The sequence below is a fragment of the Phyllobates terribilis genome, unplaced genomic scaffold, assembly GCF_046119375.1.
Source record: "Phyllobates terribilis strain yellow unplaced genomic scaffold, ASM4611937v1 Scaffold_56__1_contigs__length_8794411, whole genome shotgun sequence".
NCBI lineage: Eukaryota > Metazoa > Chordata > Amphibia > Anura > Dendrobatidae > Phyllobates > Phyllobates terribilis.
Genome location: NW_027362816.1, coordinates 1,307,750 through 1,330,780, shown reverse-complemented (window position 1 = coordinate 1,330,780; position 23,031 = coordinate 1,307,750). Strand labels below are relative to the sequence as shown.

At 49.4% G+C, this 23,031-nt stretch overlaps 1 protein-coding gene across 1 annotated transcript in view; it reads left to right on the top strand.

The window, feature by feature from the left end:
- Positions 1–1,407: 1,407 nt before the first annotated feature.
- Positions 1,408–23,031, top strand: part of LOC141192229 (uncharacterized) — a 421,525-nt gene continuing 399,901 nt past the window's right edge. The window contains exon 1 of the mRNA XM_073661720.1: positions 1,408–1,439. The gene's annotated coding sequence lies outside the window, so the exon portion shown is untranslated. The remainder of the gene's footprint in view (positions 1,440–23,031) is intronic.

Sequence of the window (23,031 nt, the reverse complement as noted above, 5' to 3'; positions counted from 1 at the left end):
GGCTCCGCTCCGTACACGCACGGCTCAGCTCCGTACTCCTCGTACACGTGCGGCTCCGCTCCTTACACCTCGTACACACGCGGCTCCGCTCCGTACACCTCGTACACACGTGGCTCCGCTCCATACACCTAATACACACGCGGCTCCGCTCCGTACGCCTCTTACACACACGGCTCCGCTCCGTACACACACGACTCTGCTCCGTACACCTCGTACACACGCGGCTCTGCTCCGTACACCTCGTACACGCACGGCTCCGCTCCGTACACCTCGTACACACGCGGCTCCGCTCCGTACACCTCGTACACACGCGGCTCTGCTCCGTACACCTCGTACACACCCGGCTCCGCTCCGTACACCTCGTACACACCCGGCTCCGCTCCGTACACCTCGTACACACCCGGCTCCGCTCCGTACACCTCGTACACACCCGGCTCCGCTCCGTACACCTCGTACACACCCGCCTCCGCTCCGTACACCTCGTACACACCCGGCTCCGCTCCGTACACCTCGTACACACCCGGCTCCGCTCCGTACACCTCGTACACACGCGGCTCTGCTCCATACACCTCGTACACACGCGGCTCTGCTCCGTACACCTCGTACACGCGCGGCTATGCTCCGTACACCTCGTACACGCGGCTCTGCTCCGTACACCTCGTACACGCGGCTCTGCTCCGTACACCTCGTACACGCGGCTCTGCTCCGTACACCTCGTACACACGGCTCTGCTCCGTACACCTCGTACACACGTGGCTCTGCTCCGTACACCTCGTACACGCGCGGCTATGCTCCGTACACCTCGTACACGAGGCTCCGCTCCGTACACCTCGTACACGCGCGGCTCTGCTCCGTACACCTCGTACACGCGCGGCTCTGCTCCGTACACCTCGTACACACGCGGCTCTGCTCCGTACACCTCGTACACGCGCGGCTCTGCTCCGTACACCTCGTACACACGCGGCTCTGCTCCGTACACCTCGTACACGCGCGGCTCTGCTCCGTACACCTCGCACACACGCGGCTCCGCTCCGTACACCTCGTACACACGCGGCTCTGCTCCGTACACCTCGTACACGCGCGGCTCTGCTCCGAACACCTCGCACACGCGCGGCTCTGCTCCGTACACCTCGTACACACGCGGCTCTGCTCCGTACACCTCGTACACACGCGGCTCTGCTCCGTACACCTCGTACACACACGGCTCTGCTCCGTACACCTCGTACACACGCGGCTCTGCTACATCCACACTGTAAACCCCTCCTGACCCCACACATAAACTTCAGCTCATCCAGCACCATGACAACCAGCACAGCAGAGTCCTGCATCCACTGAGGCCCCTGATCATGTGACCCCTGACTCCTCCCCTCCTGTGACCTCATCACAGCTCCTGTGCGCACAGAGCAGCAATATATGTGGTGGCGGCTCTGCAGGTGGAGGTATGTGGAGACCCCCATTACTGGGCGCAGGGGGCATTAACCCCTTCAGCACGGGGACTCTTTTGGGGTCTTGTGTTGCCCCTTTATAAGACTCATAAGGTTTTTGTTCTGTTTCCTGTAATAGATACATACGACCCAACTATGGAGACAGGAAGGGGGGAAACGTATTGTTCTCATAGTACAGGACCCCTTTACTGCCCCACAGTGTAATGCCCCCATTATGCCCCTTATGCAGGATGTATGATGCCTCCACACAGTGTAATGCCCCCATTATGCCCCTTATACAGGATGTATGATGCCCCCCTTATGCCCTTTATGCAGTATGTATGATGCCCCCACAATGTAATGCCCCCATTATGCCCCTTATGTAGTATGTATGATGCCCCCACAATGTAATGCCCCCATTATGCCCCTTATGCAGTTTGTATGATGCCCCCATTATGCCCCTTATGTAGTATGTATGATGCCCCCACACAGTGTAATGCCCCTTATGCAGTATGTATGATGCCCCCACACAGTGTAATGCCCCCATTATGCCCCTTATGCAGGATGTATGATGCCCCCACACAGTGTAATGCCCCCATTATGCCCCTTATGCAGGATGTATGATGCCCCCACAGTGTAATGCCCCCATTATGCCCCTTATGCAGGATGTATGATGCCTCCACACATTGTAATCCCCCCATTATGCCCCTTATGTAGTATGTATGATGCCCCCCACACAGTGTAATGCCCCCATTATGCCTCTTATGCAGGATGTATGATGCCCCCATTATGCCCCTGTAATCAGTTAACCTTATGTAACGCACAGACAAACACAAATCCTCTAACCGTATGTTACTTTACTGACAAGGGTGATGGTCCGGACACATATAGGCCATTATGCTCTGCGGTGTGGAACATATAATATGATATGCGCAGTCACGGGTACCAGTGGCTCGGCGGCAATCAGTTTATCTGGCGTTTCAGTGTAAACCACGTCACTTCCGGATATGCACACTAGGGGATGGACATTATAGGACCTCTAGCTCATGTGAAGTAGCGCAGGCGCAGTACATTTTTGTAGACAGACTCCATTCTATATATCCTATGACAATTCACCTTTAGAAATGGGAATGGGTCTCCTAGTCTGGGGAGGGGTTTTTGGATGAAGTGGGATATTTATACATGGACACCTGGCTATTAGGTACACTATGCTGAACATCATGAATTATCATCCCTCCTGATGAAGCTGTTGGGGAAACACGTTGAGGCGGATTATTGAACCATTCTCTGATGTGTACCATACCCTTTCCTTTATATATACCTTGCGATATATCTGCTTCTATTTAATGTATCAGTGTATTTTTTGATACACTACCGTTCAAAAGTTTGGGGTCATTTAGAAATTTCATTATTTTTGAAGGCAAAGCACATTTTTTTTCAATGAAGCTAACATTAAATGAATCAGAAATACACTCTATACATTGTAAATGTGGTAAATGACTATTCTAGCTGCAAACGTCTTGTTTTTATTGCAATATCTACGTAGTTGTATAGTGGCCCATTTCCAACAACCACTACTCCAGTGTTTTAATGATACATTGTGTTTGCTAACTGTGTAAGAAGGCTAATGGATGTTTAGAAAACCCTTGCACAAGTGTGTTAGCCCAGCTGAAAATGGTTTGGCTGATTTGAGAAGCTATAAAATTGACCTTCCTTTGAGCTAGTTGAGAATCTGGAGCATTACATTTGTTTGTTCTATGAAACTCTAAAAATGGCCAGAAAAAGAGAACTTTCATGTGAAACTCGACAGTCTATTCTTGTTCTTAGAAATTAAGGCTATTCCATGCGAGAAATTGCCAAGAAACTGAAGATTTCCTCCAACGGTGTGTACTACTCCCTTCAGAGGAGAGCACAAACAGGCTCTAACCAGAGTAGAAAGAGAAGTGGGAGGCCCCGCTGCACAACTGAGCAACAAGACAAGTACATTAGAGTCTCTAGTTTGAGAAATCGACGCCTCACAGCTCCTCAACTGGCAGCTTCATTAAATAGTACATGCAAAACGGCAGTGTCAACGTCTACAGTGAAGATGCAACTCCGGGATGCTGGCCTTCAGGGCAAATTGACAAAGAAAAAGCCATATCTGAGAGTGGCTAATAAAAGCAAAAGATTAATATGGGCAAAAGAACACAGACACTGGACAGAGGAAGATTGGAAAAAAAGTTTTATGGACAGACAAATCAAAGTTTGAGGTGTTTGGATCACACAGAAGAACATTTGTGAGACGCAGAACAACTGAAAAGATGCTGGAAGAGTGCCTGACTCCATCTGTCAAGCATGGTGGAGGTAATGTGATGGTCTGGGGTTTCTTTGGTGCTGGTAAAGTGGGAGATTTGTACAAGGTAAATGGGATTTTGAATAAGGAAGGCTATCACTCTATTTTGCAATGCCATGCCATGCCCTGTGGACAGCGATCGATTGGAGCCAATTTCATCCTACAACAGGACAATGACCCAAAACACACCTCCAAATTATGCATGAACTATTTAGGGAAGAAGCAGGCAGCTGGTATTATATCTGTAATGGAGTGGCCAGGACAGTCACCAGATCTCAACCCCATTGTGCTGTTGTGGGAGCAGCTTGACCTTATGGTACACAAAAAGTGCCCATCAAGCCAATTCAACTTGTGGGAGGGACTTCAGGCATCATGGGGGAAAATTTCTCAAGATTACCTCAGCAACAGCTAGAATGCCAAAGGTCTGTAATGCTGTAATTGCTGCAAAGGGAGCATTCTTTAACGAAAGCAAAGGTTGAAGGAGAAAATTATTCTTTCTAATAAAAATCATTATTTCTAACCTTGTCAATGTCTGGACTATATTTTCTAATCATTTTGCAACTCATTTGATAAATAAAAGTATGAGTTTTCATGGAAAACATAAAATTGTCTGGTTGACCCCAAACTTTTGAACGGTAGCGTATATCACAGTTAACTAGGGCTTCTGAGGTACAGCCACCAGTGAGCGGGGGCGCCATTATCGTCCTTAGGGTGCCAACCTCCGCAGCTAGGCAGAAACCTCTTTGTTTAGGTATGGGGTAGGGTAAGGTAGTGACTGTATCAATTATTCAGCATCATTGTTTACGTCTGTTTATATACATCCACAGAAAGCCATTGAGCTTGTAATTTTGCTAGTATATACAGTACAGACCAAAAGTGTGGACACACCTTCTCACTTAAAGATTTTTCTGTATTTTCATGACTACGACAATTGTACATTCACACTGAAGGCATCAAAACTATGAATTAACACATGTGGAATTATATACTTAACAAAAAAGTGTGAAACAACTGAAAATATGTCTTATATTCTAGGTTCTTCAAAGTAGCCACCTTTTGCTTTGATGACTGCTTTGCACACTCTTGGCATTCTCTTGATGAGCTTCAAGAGGTAGTCACCGGAAATGGTTTTCACTTCACGGGTGTGCCCTGTCAGGTTTAATAAGTGGGATTTCTTGCCTTATAAATGGGGTTGGGACCATCAGTTGTGTTGTGCAGAAGTCAGGTGGATACACAGCTGATAGTCCTACTGAATACACTGTTAGCTGCTTTTTTCTTGCCATAATACAAATTCTAAGTAAAGAAAAACGAGTGGCCATCATTACTTTAAGAAATGAAGGTCAGTCATTCCGAAAAATTGGGCAAACTTTGAAAGTGTCCCCAAGTGCAGTTGCAAAAACCATCAAGCACTACAAAGAAACTGGCTCACATGAGGACCGCCCCAGGAAAGGAAGACCAAGAGTCACCTCTGCTTCTGAGGATAAGTTTATCCGAGTCACCAGCCTCAGAAATCGCAGGTTAACAGCAGCTCAGATTAGAGACCAGGTCAATGCCACACAGAGTTCTAGCAGCAGACACATCTCTACAACAACTGTTAAGAGGAGACTTTGTGCAGCAGGCCTTCATGGTAAAATAGCTGCTAGGAAACCACTGCTAAGGACAGGGAGCAAGCAGAAGAGACTTGTTTGGGCTAAAGAACACAAGGAATGGACATTAGACCAGTGGAAATGTGTGCTTTGGTCTGATGAGTCCAAATTTGAGATCTTTGGTTCCAACCACCGTGTCTTTGTGTGACGCAGGAAAGGTGAACGGATGGACTCTACATGCCTGGTTCCCACCGTGAAGCATGGAGGAGGAGGTGTGATGGTGTGGGGGTGCTTTGCTGGTGACGCTGTTGGGGATTTATTCAAAATTGAAGGCATACTGAACCAGCATGGCTACCACACCATCTTGCATCGGCATGCTATTCCATCCGGTTTGCATTTAGTTGGACCATCATTTATTTTTCAACAGTACAATGACCCCAAACACACCTCCAGGCTGTGTAAGGGCTATTTGACCAAGAAGGAGAGTGATGGGGTGCTACGCCAGATGACCTGGCCTCCACACAGATGACCTGGCCTCCACAGTCACCAGACCTGAACCCAATCGAGATGGTTTGGGGTGAGCTGGACTGCAGAGTGAAGGCAAAAGGGCCAACAAGTGCTAAGCATCTCTGTGAACTCCTTCAAGATTGTTGGAAGACCATTTCCGGTGACTACCTCTTGAAGCTCATCAAGAGAATGCCAAGAGTGTGCAAAGCAGTCATCAAAGCAAAAGGTGGCTACTTTGAAGAACCTAGAATATAAGACATATTTTCAGTTGTTTCACACTTTTTTGTTAAGTATATAATTCCACATGTGTTAATTCATAGTTTTGATGCCTTCAGTGTGAATGTACAATTGTCGTAGTCATGAAAATACAGAAAAATCTTTAAATGAGAAGGTGTGTCCACGCTTTTGGTCTGTACTGTATGTATTTATATAATGTTGTTAATACAGTTTTCAATGCATATATGTAAAAAGGGTTTAAGATTTCATTTGAGGGGTTTTCCCACAGTATTGCCCCCGTACACACACAATATGGTACCATCCACCCCACCGACTACCCCACAGCTAATGAATAAATACTCACTGAGTCCCATTCTTGGTGTAGATACTAATGAACCCAGGGCCTATGAGATATTTGCCACACAATAGGTAGCAGGGCCGTATCATCCATAGTGGCAGCCCTTGCGGCCGCAATGGTGCCCATGAATTGAGACGGCTCAGCACCGAGAATGCTCTCCTTACCCATCATCACAATTTCAGTGATATCCACTTTCCCATGATGGGGATACCATTGAATAGAATAGTAAATCAGGGAGTTGAAAGCTCCCCGATCCGCCGTTCAGCCTTCACCTGTGAGTCCGAGACTCCGTGCACTGCAGGCGCAATGGCGCCACTACATCACACCTGTAGTATGGAGCCTCAGTACTCACACTGCACAGACCGGAGCAGCGCATCTCAGGAAAGGGGTTGGTTGAGTAATGTGTGTTGTTGTGTTTTTTTTTTAATATCAGTAATTGGGGGGGGGGGGGGGCAATCATACTCTGTGGGGGCAATCATACTGTCTGGGAGCCCTCATTCTGGGCTAGATGTGCACACATAAGAACAATTTCCTGGTGATGAGTCAGATAGGGATAAGTAAGTGAGTTCAGTCAGTTCATTCAGTCCATCTGATTGCAGACTTGAATTGATATGGTGTTGTGTGCAGTAGTGTTCGGGTTCGGTTCGTCAAACACCGGTATGTTCGCCGAACGGTTCGTCGAACACCGTTAAAACCAATGCAGGCAAACAAAAACTCATAGAAACACATAGAAAACACATTCAAAGGTGTCCAAAAGCTGACAAACTGCTCAGAAGACACAACTAACACATGGAAAAGTGACAAGTACATATAGTCATGCAAAAAGAAAAGAGGTGGAGGAGTAAAAGGAGGAGGAGACACAGATATAGGCGTGTCATGCCCTTCTAAAATCAAGAAAGGCTGGAGTAAAAATCTAAAATCAGCCTACCAACACCCAGACGTCGTGACAAGAAAATTAAAAAAAGAAATATCTTTAGGTAGAATGGCGGTTCCATTCAGAACACTTTCCTTACAAGACGTAGTGGTATCCTCATTGGGAGTCGTGCCAAAAACGGAACCCAATACATTTGGACTAATCCACCATTTGTCATATCCAAGGGGCAGGTCAGTAAACGACAACATTGACGCGGAACCAAGTACAGTAGTATATACTGTACCTCCTTTGACAAGGGAATCAGGCGGGTCAAGAAGTTGGGAAGGGGCACCCTAATGGCCAAAACAGACATTGAGGGGGTGTTCCGGTTACTTACTACCTATGCTTCCGAATAGTGTCCACCTATTGGGCTGCTTCTGGGAAGGGGTGCTCCATATCCTGCTCACTATTTGAGGCGTTTAGTTGCTTCCTCGAATGGGTCGACAAGGACGTTTCTAAGGGGGCACATATTATCCATTACCTCGACGACTTCTTATGCCTGGGCCCAAAAGATTCGCCACAGTGTGAATACACTCGGTAGTCCACCTGTGAGAAGGAGAGAGCTGGAGGGAGAGCGGACACCACAGAGCCGAGGGGTTAGATGGAGAACTGAAGAAGGAAAGAGGGCGAGGGAGGTAAGGGAGTACGGTGGAAGGCCGACCTGAGCTCCCCCACGTTCCTGCTGGGCGAGGAACAGCCCTGGGAAGAAAAGCCGCTTGCGCATCCCTTTGAGGTTACGGGTGCGAGCGGGCAAAGGGACTACGCTGGAGTGCGAAGCCGACACGGCCAGGCCGTTCCTGCCCGTGCGACCTCCATGTCGCTGGGTTTGTGCCAGAGCTGCGATGGACCCTGACGGCCAGCCCCCCTTTCCCAATACTTGTGCCTGTCCGCTGGTGGGTCGAGACCCCCCGCGGTGGAGGCAGGGCTAAGCTCTGTAATTTAAATTGGCTCTGTAATTTGAATGAGTACACTTTAAATCCTTTTACAAGGATCTATTGGAGGTCAAGTCTGGTGCCAGCAGCCGTGGTAATTCCAGCTCCAGTAGCGTCCCCTAAAGCTGCTGCAGTTAAAAAGCTTTTATAAGGATCGAGCTTGGCGGTCCGCCGCAAGGCGTGCTACCGCCAGTCCCAGCCCCTTTGCCTTGGGGCGCCTTCCCGATGCTCTTGACTGAGTGTCCCGTGGGCCCGAAGCGTTTCCTTTGAAAAAATTAAGTGTCCGCAGCACAGGTGGTGTAACTTGCTTAACAGCTGGGCTACTCCGCTGACTAGCTGACACTGCTACTAGGCCCAAAGTATTGCCTGAGCTAGATGCAGTTAAAAATTGTTATTAGATACAAAGGCGGTGTAACTTGCTTCAGATGGGCTACTCCACTGACTACGAGACACTGCTACTAGCCCAAAATGATTGGCTGGGTTAGATGCAATAAAAAATTATTAGATACACAGGCAGTTTAGCTTGCTTCACAGGTGGGCTACTACGCTGACTAGCAGACACTGCTACTAGGCCCAAAGTATTGCCTGGGCTAGATGCAGTTAAAAACTGTTATTAGATACACAGGCAGTGTAGCTTGCTTCACAGCTGGGCTACTACTCTGACTAGCAGACATTGAAGCTTTGGAGCAGACCTCTGATTCCCAGGCTATAGTATGAGTAAACAGCTCTGCAGACTCAGCCATCTGTGTTACCCCAAGCCATAGTGTATGTAGTTTCTTACGGTTAAAAGGGGGGCGGAGCGACCCGACCCACCTGGAATTGACGATGCCAACGTCATGTAAAACACAGCAAGGGGACTCCAAAAAGAGTCTCCATTTTTTCCAAAAATTGTGGCACAGACACCAATTAAGTGACATCAATTGCCCCAGAGTTGCTTAAAATGGTTGGTGAGGTGATTTTCCTAAATCCTCATGCTTTTAGTCTCCCCAGGATGACACAGGGGTAGAAAAGTCCTTTCGGATCTATGATTTGTTCATCTTTATGAACGTGAGTCTGTCTACATTGTCAGTGGACAGCCGCGTGCGCTTATCTGTCAGCACACCACCAGCAGCGCTGAACACCCTTTCAGAGAGAACGCTGGCTGCGGGGCACGACAAGATCTCCAAGGCGTGAGTGGCGAGCTCAGGCCATTTTTCCACATTGGAAGCCCAAAATGAGCAAGGGTCCAGTGACAGTCATGGCTTACATGTTCACTTGGAGATACTCCTGTACCATCCTCTCTAGACGTTGACTATGTGTCAGACTTCTTGTCTCCTGTGGCCTTGCAAAGGATGGTCTAAAAAATTGGTGAAACGATTCCACAAAATTGGTGTTACAAGCAGATACGGTGTTACTGTTACGGTTTGAGTGATGAAGACTCGACAGTCCTACGGTTGGCAAGTTAGAACTGTGAAATTCACTACGTGCACCACTGGTGTTTTGTGGAAAAGCAGGTGTAAGATTCTGTAACAGCCTATGCTGATACTCCTGCATGCGTGAATCCCTTTCTATGGCAGGAATTATTTCGGCAAATTTACTTTTGTATCGGGGATCTAAGAGTGTGGCAACCCAGTAGTCAGGATTACTTCGAATTCTGACAATCCGAGGGTCATGTTGCAGGTAGTGCAGCCCGAAGGCACTCATGTGTCTTGCGCATCCAGGAGGACCAAGTCCTTGTTGTGTTGGTGGCGAGGTAAGGATCATGCTTCCTTCCTCTGCCCTCCCCCCAACCTCGGGTTAGATTCAGTAAAAAATTAGAATTAGATACACAGGCGGTGTAGCTTCCTTCACAGGTGGGCTACTCCGCTGACTACAAGACACTGCTACTATGCCCAAAAGGATTTACTGGGTTAGATGCAGTAAAAAATTATTAGATACACAGGTGGTGTAGCTTGCTTCAGATGGGCTACTCCACTGACTACCAGACACTGCTACTATGCCCAAAAAGATTTACTGGGTTAGATGCAGTAAAAATTTGTTATTAGATACACAGGTGGTGTAGCTTGCAACACAGATAGGCTACTCCAATGACTAACAGACACTGCTACAGGCCCAAAAGGATTGGCTGAGCTACATTTAGCCAAATGCTGTGAAAAACACTTGCACAGCACTGGCACAGACCTGCCTGGCAAAAAGTGCTAGTAACTGCTGTAACCTAGGCCTCAAAAGGGCTGCAATGGGGGTGTGGCCTGCAAGACAAGGTGGCAGCAGCTTAACTGCATAGCTCCAGCCAGCCAGGATTAAAACCAGCAAAAAGCAGCACACAGCATCGTCCTACAGCCTATTACCTAACACCCAGTGGCGGCAGAACACCCAGGGCCCATGATGACCAGGGGAAAGTCTCAAAAAAGAGGATCCCCGGCAAGATTGGAGGCTTTCTTCCAGAGGGGACAAACAACAAGAACAGTGAGTAAGATGGCACCTGCTTCCCCTGCAGCTTCTTCACACTCCTCGGGGAGGGGAAGCAGAGAATGTGAAACACAGCAGCAGGGATAATGAGCCCACAGCACCAATGACCAGGGCAGATATGCAAGCATTTCTGGCTGCAATTCGCTCCTTCATGAGGGAAGATATGCAGGCAATGTTACAGGAGATGAAAGGTGAGATTACTTCCATTGGGGATTGTACTTCCCACATTGAAAACAAGATGGAAGAATATGCCAGAACGATCAATGCCTTGGTAGATGAAAATGAGGCACTCAGTGAAGAGATGTCTCGAGTCACTGATAAAGTTTATGACTTAGAAGATAGATCCAGACGTAACAATATGAGGCTTAGGGGAATCCCTGAAGAAGTGCCAGATAAGGATCTCTCTGAGTTCATGCCACGCTTCCTGGTGGCTGTATTACCTGAGGTTGCCCCTAATGAATTAATGGTGGACAGGATTCACAGAACACCGAAGCCCAGACACGTAGATCCTACCCTGCCTAGAGATACCTTGGCACGCATTCATTTCTTCACTACGAAGGACATGTTCCTATACCAACTAAGGAAAACCCCCAGGCTGCCTGAGGAATTTCAAAATCTGCAGGTCTTTCCAGACCTTTCTGCGGCTACCCTGGCAAAGAGAAGAGAATTTGCCCATCTGTGCAGGGCATTGAGAGAGGCCGGCATACGGTATAGATGGGGATTCAACCCAGTAAAACTACTAGTACTCCGTGACAGTGGCGTGGTAGCGTGTTTTACCCCTAAACAAGCGGAAGAGAAATTGGCTTCCTGGAAGATTGCCTATGCTCCTAGACAACCTGCTAAGGGCAAGAAAATTGCGCAGGAATGGGTATCGACCTGAAAGAGAGGCGAGGACGCTATCCTGGCTGAGATGGAGCTGTTAGAGGATTGCTGACCTTTTTTTTTCCCTTTGTTCTTGTTCGACAGAAGCCGTCTGGTTGGTGATCCTCTGGACTGTGAGAAATCTTGCTGAGTGACAGCGAGATTTGAAAATCTCACGGGACCCCGTGGTCAGATTTATGTCTGAAGAATTTACTTTTTTGACTGAAGTTTTCTCTATGTTTTTTTCTGCGGACTTTTTTCCGCTGTGTTGTTTCCTTCTTTTTACTGTTTTTTATCTGTTTTTTTTTTTTTTTTTCAATTTAACTTGAGGTATATTTCCCCTGTTGACATAACTGCTGATCGTTCTAAGGACATATGTGCTTTTTTCAGTGAATGGCTCATGAGGGGTGGTGTGTGGGGGGGGAGGGGTTGGGGTGGGGCAGGGGGGAGAGAAATTTTTTGTATGCGGCTCATAACCATTTCCTCCTTTATGTGTAATTATGAGTATACAATTTCTCTCGTTGAATGTATACAATTTCTCTCGTTGAATGTGAAAGGGTTAAATTCACCTGCCAAACGCTCTATGTTGTGGAGGGAGGTGAGGAAATCGAAGGCAGACATTGTGTGTCTGCAGGAGACGCATTTATTGGCAGCAGATAATCATAGATTGCATCAGGCACAATTCCCCCATATATTCTTTGCAAATGCCCAGACTAAGACAGCAGGAATCTGTATTATGATAAAAAATTTGGTGGCCTTCCAGAACATTCAGATGTGTGCAGACCCCATGGGTAGATACTTGGTGTTGGTGTGTACATTGGATGGGACCCCTCATACGATTTCAGCACTATACACCCCAAATTCTGCCCAGCTCCCATTTGTGCGAAAAGTCCTCTACCATTTCAACACTTAAACAAGGGGAGGTTATTGTATGCGGGGATTTTAACATGCCAATGGCTGGTACTTTAGACTGCTCATCTAGATCGGGTCGCCCTCGGAGAGAATTGGGCAAGTTGGTCCATGAATTTGGTCTGCACGATTTTTGGAGATACACTCATGCCAGTGAAAGGGACTATACTTTTCATTCTCTCCGACATGGGTCATATAGTAGGATTGACTTATTCCTAGTAGACAATAGAGCTCTCAATAGATGTATATCTGTGGAGGTTGGAACGATTACGTGGTCTGACCATGCACCGATCTACCTATGTGTACATCTTGCGCACCAATTCAACCCAACACCACACTGGCAACTAAACACCTCTCTATTATTGAATGACTCTATAATGACAAAAGCAACAGCAGAATTGACATCTTATTTTGAATTAAACGACAATGGCACAGTTTCCGACGAGACTTTATGGACAGCGCACAAAGCGGTGATACGGGGAGTCTTCTTACAACAAGCGTCACAATTGAAAAGAAAGAGGGAGCAACACAGGAATGACCTCCTGACTGAGTTGAAAAAGCTAGAAATATTAAATAAAACCTCCCCCTCTCCGGCTACCACTGAAGCCATATATCAGCTCAAATTTAAACTGCGCTCTGATCTGCTGGCAGTATATGAATATAACCTCCGCAAGTTCCAACTTAGTCACTACGCCATGGGAGATAGGCCGGGAGCCATTTTGGCCAGGCGGGTCAAGAAAAGGGCTGCAAAATCCAGAATAGATCATCTACGGGACTCGAAAGGGTTGATAGCCAGAAGTCCGAAGAACATAGCTGCAGTCTTTACTGCATACTATAAATCTTTATATAACCTAAAAGATTATGTTGATACCCCACAGCCACAACAGTCAGATATTGATCAATATTTGAGTGATTTGAAGCTCCCGAAGGTTTCCCGGGAACAGTTACAAATATTGAATGCCCCCTTCACAGAAGTAGAACTGAATGATGTTATTATTTCTTCCAAATGTCACAAGACCCCTGGCCCAGACGGCATGGCTAATGAGTACTATTGTGGTTTCCAAAAAATTTTTACCCCATACCTTATCAGGTTATATAATACCTGGAGAGACTCTGGAAAAGTAGCAGTACCTAATTTGGAGGCTACGATCGTCACATTGCCTAAGCCTGGAAAGACCCCTGATTCTCCAGGTAATTTTAGACCAATAGCACTTTTGAATAGTGTTGTAAAGATCTTTACCAAGCTCTTGGCTGTTAGACTAAATCGTGTCGTTCCTTCCCTGATATCCTCGGATCAAGTTGGTTTTGTAGCTGGTAGGGAAGCTAATGATGGTACGAGGAGGATGTTGGATCTGATCAAAGTGGCAGAGTTGAGCTTCCTCCCCAGTGCACTCCTGTCGCTTGATGCTGAGAAAGCGTTTGATAGGGTGCACTGGGGATACCTTAAAAGTGTTTTGCTTAAATTTGGACTAAAAGGACCTATTCTGTCTGCGATTAACGCATTGTACTCCACTCCTTCCGCTAAAGTTTTGACGTCTGGTTTCCTCTCTGAATCCTTCTCCATAACAAATGGGACAGGCAGGGCTGCCCCTTATCTCCAGTCATATTTGCTTTATGTATGGAGCCCTTGGCTGAAAAGATTAGAAGTAACTCAGAGATTTCGGGCATCTCGGTGGGGGGGTCCTCCCACAAAATCGGTCTATATGCAGACGATGTGGTTATCCCGTGCACTGATCTGGACAGGTCCTTCTCTGCCATTATGTCCGATCTCAAAACGTTTACAAACATCTCGTATTATAAACTGAATGCGGCTAAGATGGTTGTCCTGCCGATTCTTGTTCCGTTGTCACTTAGGCAAAGACTGGAAGGGGCATACCCTTTTCAGTGGGCTCAGGAGGGAATGACTTATTTGGGTATCACCTTAACCCTTTCAAAACAATTGGTGGAAGTAAATTTTACTAGACTGATAAATACGGTGCGGAAGGAGCTGGCGGTGTTACAAAACGTTGTTGCATCGTGGACAGCCAGGATAAATATTTTTAAAATGAAGGTCCTCCCAAAAATGTTATACTATTTTAGGTGTATCCCAATTAAAATCCCTTCTAAAATCATAAATACCCTTCTAAGATTGGCTAATAATTACTTTTGGGACAATAGGAGACCGAGGGTGTCTGGTAGACTTCTGTATTATCCATATGACATGGGAGGGATGGGCATGCCCAATCTCATAGCCTAGTATAGAGCGGCAGTCTTGACGGGAATCAGGGACTGGTGGAACATGGACAGCGGCCACAAATGGTTGCAAATAGAGTCCTTACTTGCCCGAAACCATTCTACCAGATTGATATTGGAGACAGAAGTAGTGAAGCGAAGCACTATGGTCGCCGTGTTACCAACATCGGAGGCTATTATGCATTGTTGGAGGAATTTGGCATCCAAACTGCTGTTACTCCCCAGGACTGAGATCTCTTTACGAGCTCTAGAATATCATATTCCATATATTAACCTTCAACGTTGGGTGTCAGCTGGAGTTCAATCGCTAGCAGACCTATTGGAGGACAATGTAATAATTCCTTTTGATAAACTAGTTATGAGATTCCCGGACCTACGGCCCTTGTTTTACCAGTATTTGCAAATAAGGCATTTACTTCACTCTACACAGACATCCCCCTTTTTTATTCTACCTAAGGATAAGAGCTATGGGTTGTTTTCTCCACACTAAGACCGGTTCTAAGGGGGTTTCTATACTTTATAGGGCTCTAAACGACCCAGATCTGGATGATAAATTGACGTATATGACTCGTTGGGAACGGGATCTAAGAATTTCGATGGACCCTCAGGACTGGCGGGATGGTTTGGATGAGGTCCAGCGAGTTTCGTCGTGTTTAAACCACCTAGAGCAGCTTAAAAAGACGCGCATGAGATGGTACTACTACCTGGCACAGATGGTACACTTCGGGTCTGAATCATCATCTTTATTTTGGAGAGGATGCAATGGGGAAGGCTCGTTGGGCCACATGTGGTGGTTTTCTCCAAAACTTCAATCACTATAGGGGGCATTGGATAGTTTGATATGGGATGTACTGGGGACTCACCTGGAGATAACACCTAGTATTGGAATACTTCATATAGGATTAATGGATGTCCCCTGGGAAATTAGAGGAATTTTGTCACATATTCTGATCGCAGTTAGATTAGCTAACGCGGCTAAATGGAAAGGAGTGGGCATTCCTACGGTGGGGGAGATAGTGACCAGACTAAACACGAACTGTCAATATGAAAGGGCTCTGGCACACACACTCAAGGCAAAGAAGAAAACTGATAAAATATGGGAACCTTGGTTAAACAGCCCATTGTCTATACATGGGGAATGTTGAGGAAGCGGGATATTTTGTGCGCCGTTCTGAGTTTGGGTGAGGCGCGGGACGATTCTGGGCCCCTCTCCCTACCTTGCACCTCCGATCTTGCAATAGAGCAAAATATGAGCCATGCGACATTCACAGCACTTACGGATATAAATTATTTCTCACAACCATCTAATATATGGGGAATTTAATGTAATTAATCCATTCTTTTTTCTTTTGTTTTCTTTTATGTATATGTATTTTCCTTTTTTTTTTATTTTTATACTGTTCATTTTGTACATTTTGTAAGCCCAGAGGTTGGGGCACAGTTTTGGGCATCTGTTGGCCCTATAGATTGTATGTCCTGATTTTTGTGCAAAATTCAATAAACACATTGTTTAAAAAAAAAAAGGGCTGCAATTACAACTAGTCCCTACTCCCTAAACCTATCTCTCTATGTAACTCTGCAAATTTGCTCGCAATTTGTAACGGGTCTGGGAGGTGGAACCTCTGAGCAACTATACAAAGGGGCAGTCCTTGTAAGGAAGCGGGTGGCTCCCAGGGAAGTGCGGGCAGGCAGTCACGGCTAGTGACGGGGACAGTCCCTGGGTAAGAGGGCAGGAGGTCACGGCAAGTGACGTGGACAGTCTCTTGACAGGCGGGTGGTCACGGCAAGTGACGGGGACAGTCTCTTGACAGGCGGGTGGTCACGGCAAGTGACGGCTGAGCCTCCAGGTAGGCTAGCAGGCAGGTAGCAGGTGGACGCTCCCAGGTGAGCGGGTGAGAGTCTCTGGACAGGCAGGTGGTCACAGCAAGTGACGGCTGAGCCTCCAGGTAGGCTAGCAGGCAGGTAGCAGGTGGACGCTCCCAGGTGAGCGGGCGAGAGTCTCTGGACAGGCAGGTGGTCACAGCAAGTGACGACTAAGCCTCCAGGTAGGCTAACAGGCAGGTAGCAGGTGGACGCTCCCAGGTGAGCGGGCAAGAGTCTCTGGACGGGCAGGTGATCACAGCACGTGACGGCAGAGCCTCCAGGTAGGCTAGCAGGCAGGTAGCAGGTGAGCGCTCCTAGGTGAGCGGGTAAGAGTCTCTGGACAGGCAGGTGGTCACAGCACGTGACGGCAGAGCCTCCAGGTAGGCTAGCGGGCAGGTAGCAGGTGAGCGCTCCCAGGTGAGCGGACAGACTGATCCATAGACAGACTGGCTGGGCTGGTAGGCAGACTGTCGGACCGCAGGAATGTCAGCAGATAGACACGTATCAGGCAGGTATCAAGCAGGAAACTGGCAGGTAACTGGCAGGTATCTGGTAACGGGACCTGAGGGCTGAAGCAGAGTGATAGGCTATGCAACAACATTGCTCGGGCACTTCCATTTTGGAGGAGGTGCCTTATATATGGAGAGGTCCTCCGGACATTGGCCGGGGACTCCTTAGGACGGCGCGCGCGGCCCCTTTAAGAGAGGGGGAGCGCGCGCGCGCCCTAAGCACAGTGGCCGGGAAGGAGCGCGCGCTGCCAGCAGAGCGGGAGGAAGACGCCGGGCACGGAGCGGAGAGGTCAGGGGAACAGCGTCCCTACCTAACAGGAGGCAGGGACGCCGACGCTACAGTACCCCCCCCTTTAGGCCCCCCTTTTTTAGGCCAGACAGAAATTTATCAAGGATGAGAGGGGCATGGATGTTCTCCCGGGGCTCCCACGTTCTCTCCTCAGGACCAAACCCCTTCCAATCTACTAGGAAAAAGGTCTTTCCTCTTACCCTTTTGGTGGCCAGAATGTTCTCTACCTCAAACTCGTTTTCAGCAGAAACCGGAGCAGGGGGCGTACCTGTAGACTTGGAAAAAGAGTTAAGTACCACGGGTTTGAGGAGAGATACATGGAAGGAGTTAGGGATCCGCAAGTTGGCTGGGTGTTTCAATTTATAGGCCACCGGGTTAATTTGTTTGATAACCTCCAGTGGGCCGATGAACCGAGGCCCTAACTTGTAGGAAGGAACCTTGAGCCGGACATACTTGGACGAGAGCCAGACTTTATCTCCAGGACGGAATTGTGGAGGATCCAGGCTTTTTTTGTCAGCGTGTTTTTTCATCCGCTCGGACGACTGAAGGAGTGCGGATCGGGTACTCTCCCAAATGGAGGAAAATTCGCTAACGAGAGATTCCGCAGCCGGATTGTCCACCGAGGTGGAGACGGGAAATGGGATCCGAGGATGCTGACTGAAGACTACAAAAAACTGGGATTTGGAGTAAGATTCGCTCTCGTGGTTATTGTAAGAGAATTCGGCCCATGGTAGGAGATCTACCCAGTCTGAATGGTGGGCATTAACGAAGTGCCGGAGGTAACTGGTCAGGATCTGATTGATCCTCTCCACTTGACCATTGGACTGTGGGTGGTAAGCGGAGGAGAAGTCCAGGGTGACGTCTAGCAGCTTACATGTGGCTCTCCAGAAGCGTGAGGTGAACTGAACCCCACGATCCGACACGATGTGGAGGGGCAGGCCATGGAGACGGAAGATGTGGCGGATAAAGACTTTAGCCAGCTCGGGTGCAGACGGGAGGCCCGGCAGGGGAATGAAGTGAGCCATCTTGGAAAAGCGGTCAGCGACCACCCAAATGACCGTACAACCGGCAGAGACAGGGAGATCCGTTATAAAGTCCATAGCTATATGCTGCCAGAGGGCAGCAGGTACTGGAAGAGGAAGGAGGCGACCGGCTGGCAGGTGTCTCGGAACCTTGTTGCGGGCGCAGGACACACAGGCTGAAACAAAGTCTATTACGTCCTTGTGCAGGGTAGGCCACCAGTAGTGCCGGGTAATAAGCTGGAGGGTCTTTTTCTGACCGGCGTGGCCAGCTAGCTTAGACGAGTGACCCCAGTGTAGGACCTTCTCCCGATCAGGTACAGTTACGAACGTCTTACCGGGAGGGAGACGATTTAGATTCACGGGGGCCACCTGCATTACTCTGGCGGGATCAATGATGTGCTTAGGTTCCTCCTCTAGATCAGACACCAGGAAGGATCGGGACAAGGCGTCAGCTTTGATGTTTTTGTCTGCCGGGCGAAAATGAAGAACGAAATCAAAGCGAGCAAAAAACAAGGACCACCGGGCTTGGCGCGGGTTAAGTCTCTGGGCACTCTGGAGGTAAGCCAAGTTCTTGTGGTCCGTGTAAATTATTACCGGGTGAAGAGCCCCCTCGAGCAGGTAACGCAACTCCTCCAGTGCCTGCTTAATGGCCAATAACTCTCGGTCTCCTATAGAATAGTTGCGCTCAGAAGAGGAGAAGAGTTTGGAGAAGAAGCCGCAAGTTACCATTCTTCCGGAAGGCGACTTTTGGGTGAGTACCGCTCCGGCTCCAGAGGAGGAGGCGTCAACTTCCAGGAAGAATTGTTTGTTGCCGTCCGGACGATGCAGCACCGGGGCGGAAGAGAAAGCCTGTTTTAAGGAAAGAAAGGCTTCCTCTGCTTCGGGCGGCCATTCTCTGGGATTAGTACCCTTACGGGTGAGCGCAGAGATTGGGGCAGTCCGGGAAGAGAAGTGCGGTATGAAGAGGCGGTAGTAGTTGGCGAAGCCCAGGAACCGCTGAATAGCCTTCAACCCCTCTGGTCGAGGCCACTTCTGGATGGCAGACAGTTTCTCGGGATCCATTCGTAGGCCGGTCTGAGAGATTATGCAGCCCAAAAACGGAAGTGAGGTCTGCTCAAAGAGGCACTTCTCATATTTAGCGTAGAGGTGGTTCTGCCTGAGCCTGAGCAGGACCTGACGAACATCCCTCCGGTGAGTGAGAAGATCCGGAGAGAAGACCAAGATGTCATCCAGGTACACCACTACGCAGGAGTAGAGAAGGTCCCGGAAGATGTCATTGACCAACTCTTGAAAGACGGCGGGAGCGTTACAGAGACCGAAGGGCATTGCCAGGTATTCATAGTGGCCGTCCCTGGTGTTGAATGCCGTCTTCCATTCATCCCCCTGACGGATACGGACCAGGTTATAGGCCCCACGGAGGTCCAGCTTGGTGAAGATTCTAGCCCCCCTCAGACGGTCAAATAATTCCGGAATGAGCGGAAGGGGGTATTTATTCTTCACCGTGATCTGGTTAAGGCCTCTATAGTCTATACAGGGACGGAGTGAGCCGTCCTTCTTTTTAACGAAGAAGAAGCCTGCTCCCGCCGGGGAGGTAGATTTCCGGATAAATCCCCGGGCCAGATTCTCCTCAATATATTCAGACATGGACCGGGTCTCAGCAACGGACAAAGGGTAAATACGCCCACGGGGAGGAGTAGCGCCGGGTATCCGGTCGATTGGGCAGTATTATGGTCTATGAGGGGGTAATGTCTCTGCCTCCTTTTTATTAAAGACGTCCGCATAAGACCAATAGGGAACTTAAGACCAGGTAGATTGGCTGGGGTAGGAGAAGGACGGACAGGATGGACGGGAACTAAACAAGTCTTATGGCAGTCCTGTCCCCAGCGAAGGACTTCTCCGGTCTGCCAATCAAGCACGGGTGCATGTTTCTGAAGCCAAGGTAGGCCTAGCAAGAGGGCGTGAGAGAGTCCAGGCAGAACATGAAAGAAGATGCTCTCAGAGTGCAGCATTCCCACCTGCAGAGTTATGGATTCGGTGATGAGTTGGATGGGACGTGGTAAGAGGCCCCCATCCACGGCAGCGACAGATAAGGGTACAGCCAGAGGTTTGGTGGGAATGCGGTATTTCTCTACCAGGGACTGAGAAATGAGATTTCCGGCAGCTCCAGAGTCAAGTTGGGCTAGTTCAAAATAACGGTTCTCCCTGCAGATGATAGAGACCAACAGCAACAGAGATTGAGAGGGTTTACTCTTGTCTAGGACGACCTCTCTGAGCGATCCTAGACACAGGCATTTCCTGACCTCTCCGGGCAGGAACGGATCTGGTGCTCCTTACTGCCACAGTAGAAGCAGCTCCCCTTGGCACGGCGTAACTCTTGACAGGTTTTGACCATCTTGGTCTGGTCGACCTGCATAGGCTCGGGTGAGTGCGCCTGGGGAGTAGCGGGAGAAGTGACGGGTTTCTAAAAGGTAGGGGCTAGACGTGGAAACCTCCTCTCACGGGTGCGCTCCTGGAACCGGATGTCAATCCGGGTGGCAAGAGTTATTAAGTCGTCGAGAGTGGTAGGAATGTCCCGACCGGCGAGTTCATCTTTAATACGGCCGGACAGACCCTCCCAAAAGACAGACACCAGGGCGTCGTTATCCCAGGCCAGCTCCGAAGCAAGGGTACGGAACCGTATGGCATATTGGCCCACGGTGAGATTTCCTTGACGGAGGCGTAGCAGAGATGATGCGGATGAGGTCTTCCGTCCTGGTTCGTCGAAGACTTTCCGGAAAGCCGTGAGAAAGGCTGGCAGGTTGGACACCAGGGGGTCTCCTCTCTCCCATAGAGGATTTAGCCAAGCCAGTGCCTCCCCCGTGAGATGGGACATGATGAAGGCTACTTTGGCTCGGTCGGTGGAAAACTGGTGTGCCAACAGTTCGAAGTGCAGAGTGCACTGGTTAATGAAGCCCCGGGCCTGGCAGGGATCTCTGCCAAAATGAGGAGGGTCGGAGAGGCGGGGACCGGGAAGAGATGCCATAGTGTTGATGGGCAGCGGCGGTGCCGGGGAAGTAAGTGTGCGAGTGGAGGCAGCTCCCGATGAGGTAGTCAATGTGTCCAGGCGGGAGTTAACACTACGCAGGTGACTCAGGATGGACTCCTGTTGGGACCTCTGACGGAAAAGTTCATGACATAGGTCCGAGAGCGAGGGAGCTTGGGTGCCACCGGGTTCCATGGCCCGAGCAAACTGTAACGGGTCTGGGAGGTGGAACCTCTGAGCTACTATACAAAGGGCAGTCCTTGTAAGGAAGCGGGTGGCTCCCAGGGAAGGCGGGCATGCAGTTACGGCTAGTGACGGGGACAGTCTCTGGGTAAGAGGCAGGAGGTCACGGCAAGTGACGGGGACAGTCTCTTGACAGGCGGGTGGTCACGGCAAGTGACGGGGACAGTCTCTTGACAGGCGGGTGGTCACGGCAAGTGACGGGGACAGTCTCTTGACAGGCGGGTGGTCACGGCAAGTGACGGCTGAGCCTCCAGGTAGGCTAGCAGGTGGACGCTCCCAGGTGAGCGAGCGAGAGTCTCTGGACAGGCAGGTGGTCACAGCAAGTGACGGCTGAGCCTCCAGGTAGGCTAGCAGGCAGGTAGCAGGTGGACGCTCCCAGGTGAGCGGGCGAGAGTCTCTGGACAGGCAGGTGGTCACAGCAAGTAACGGCTAAGCCTCCAGGTAGGCTAACAGGCAGGTAGCAGGTGGACGCTCCCAGGTGAGCGGACAAGAGTCTCTGGACGGGCAGGTGGTCACAGCACGTGACGGCAGAGCCTCCAGGTAGGCTAGCAGGCAGGTAGCAGGTGAGCGGGTAAGAGTCTCTGGACAGGCAGGTGGTCACAGCACGCGATGGCAGAGCCTCCAGGTAGGCTAGCGGGCAGGTAGCAGGTGAGCGCTCCCAGGTGAGTGGGCAGACGGATCCATAGACAGACTGGCAGGGCTGGTAGGCAGACTGTCGGACCGCAGGAATGTCAGCAGATAGACACGTATCAGGCAGGTATCAAGCAGGAAACTGGCAGGTATCTGGTAACGGGACCTGAGGGCTGAAGCAGAGTGATAGGCTATGCAACAACATTGCTCGGGCACCTCCATTTTGGAGGAGGTGCCTTATATGTGGAGACTCCTTAGGACGGCGCGCGCGGCCCCTTTAAGAGAGGGGGAGCGCGCGCGCCCTAAGCACAGTGGCCGGGAAGGAGCGCGCGCTGCCAGCAGAGCGGGAGGAAGACGCCGGGCACTTAGCGGAGAGGTGAGTGGAACAGCGTCCCTGCCTAGCAGGAGGCAGGGATGCCGACGCTACACAATTCACACCGTTATACTGTATAGCGCCCACAGCAGCAGCAGTGCCATCTAACACTCAGCTGCAGCAGTAAGAAAATGGTGGCGACGGGGAAAATGGCTGGATCTTATAGGGCAAGGACTTGTGACATACACAGCCAATGACACATGCCCTTGCTTGTGTGGAAAAAAAAGCACTTTGCTGCTTGTGTGCACTGCTGATAGGCTGACAGACTGCACCGCCCCACTGTAAATGCGGGAAAGAAGAAAAAAATGGAGATCTTCATTATTTCTGCAGAGATCCATCCCCTGCCCCTCCCCCCTCCCACT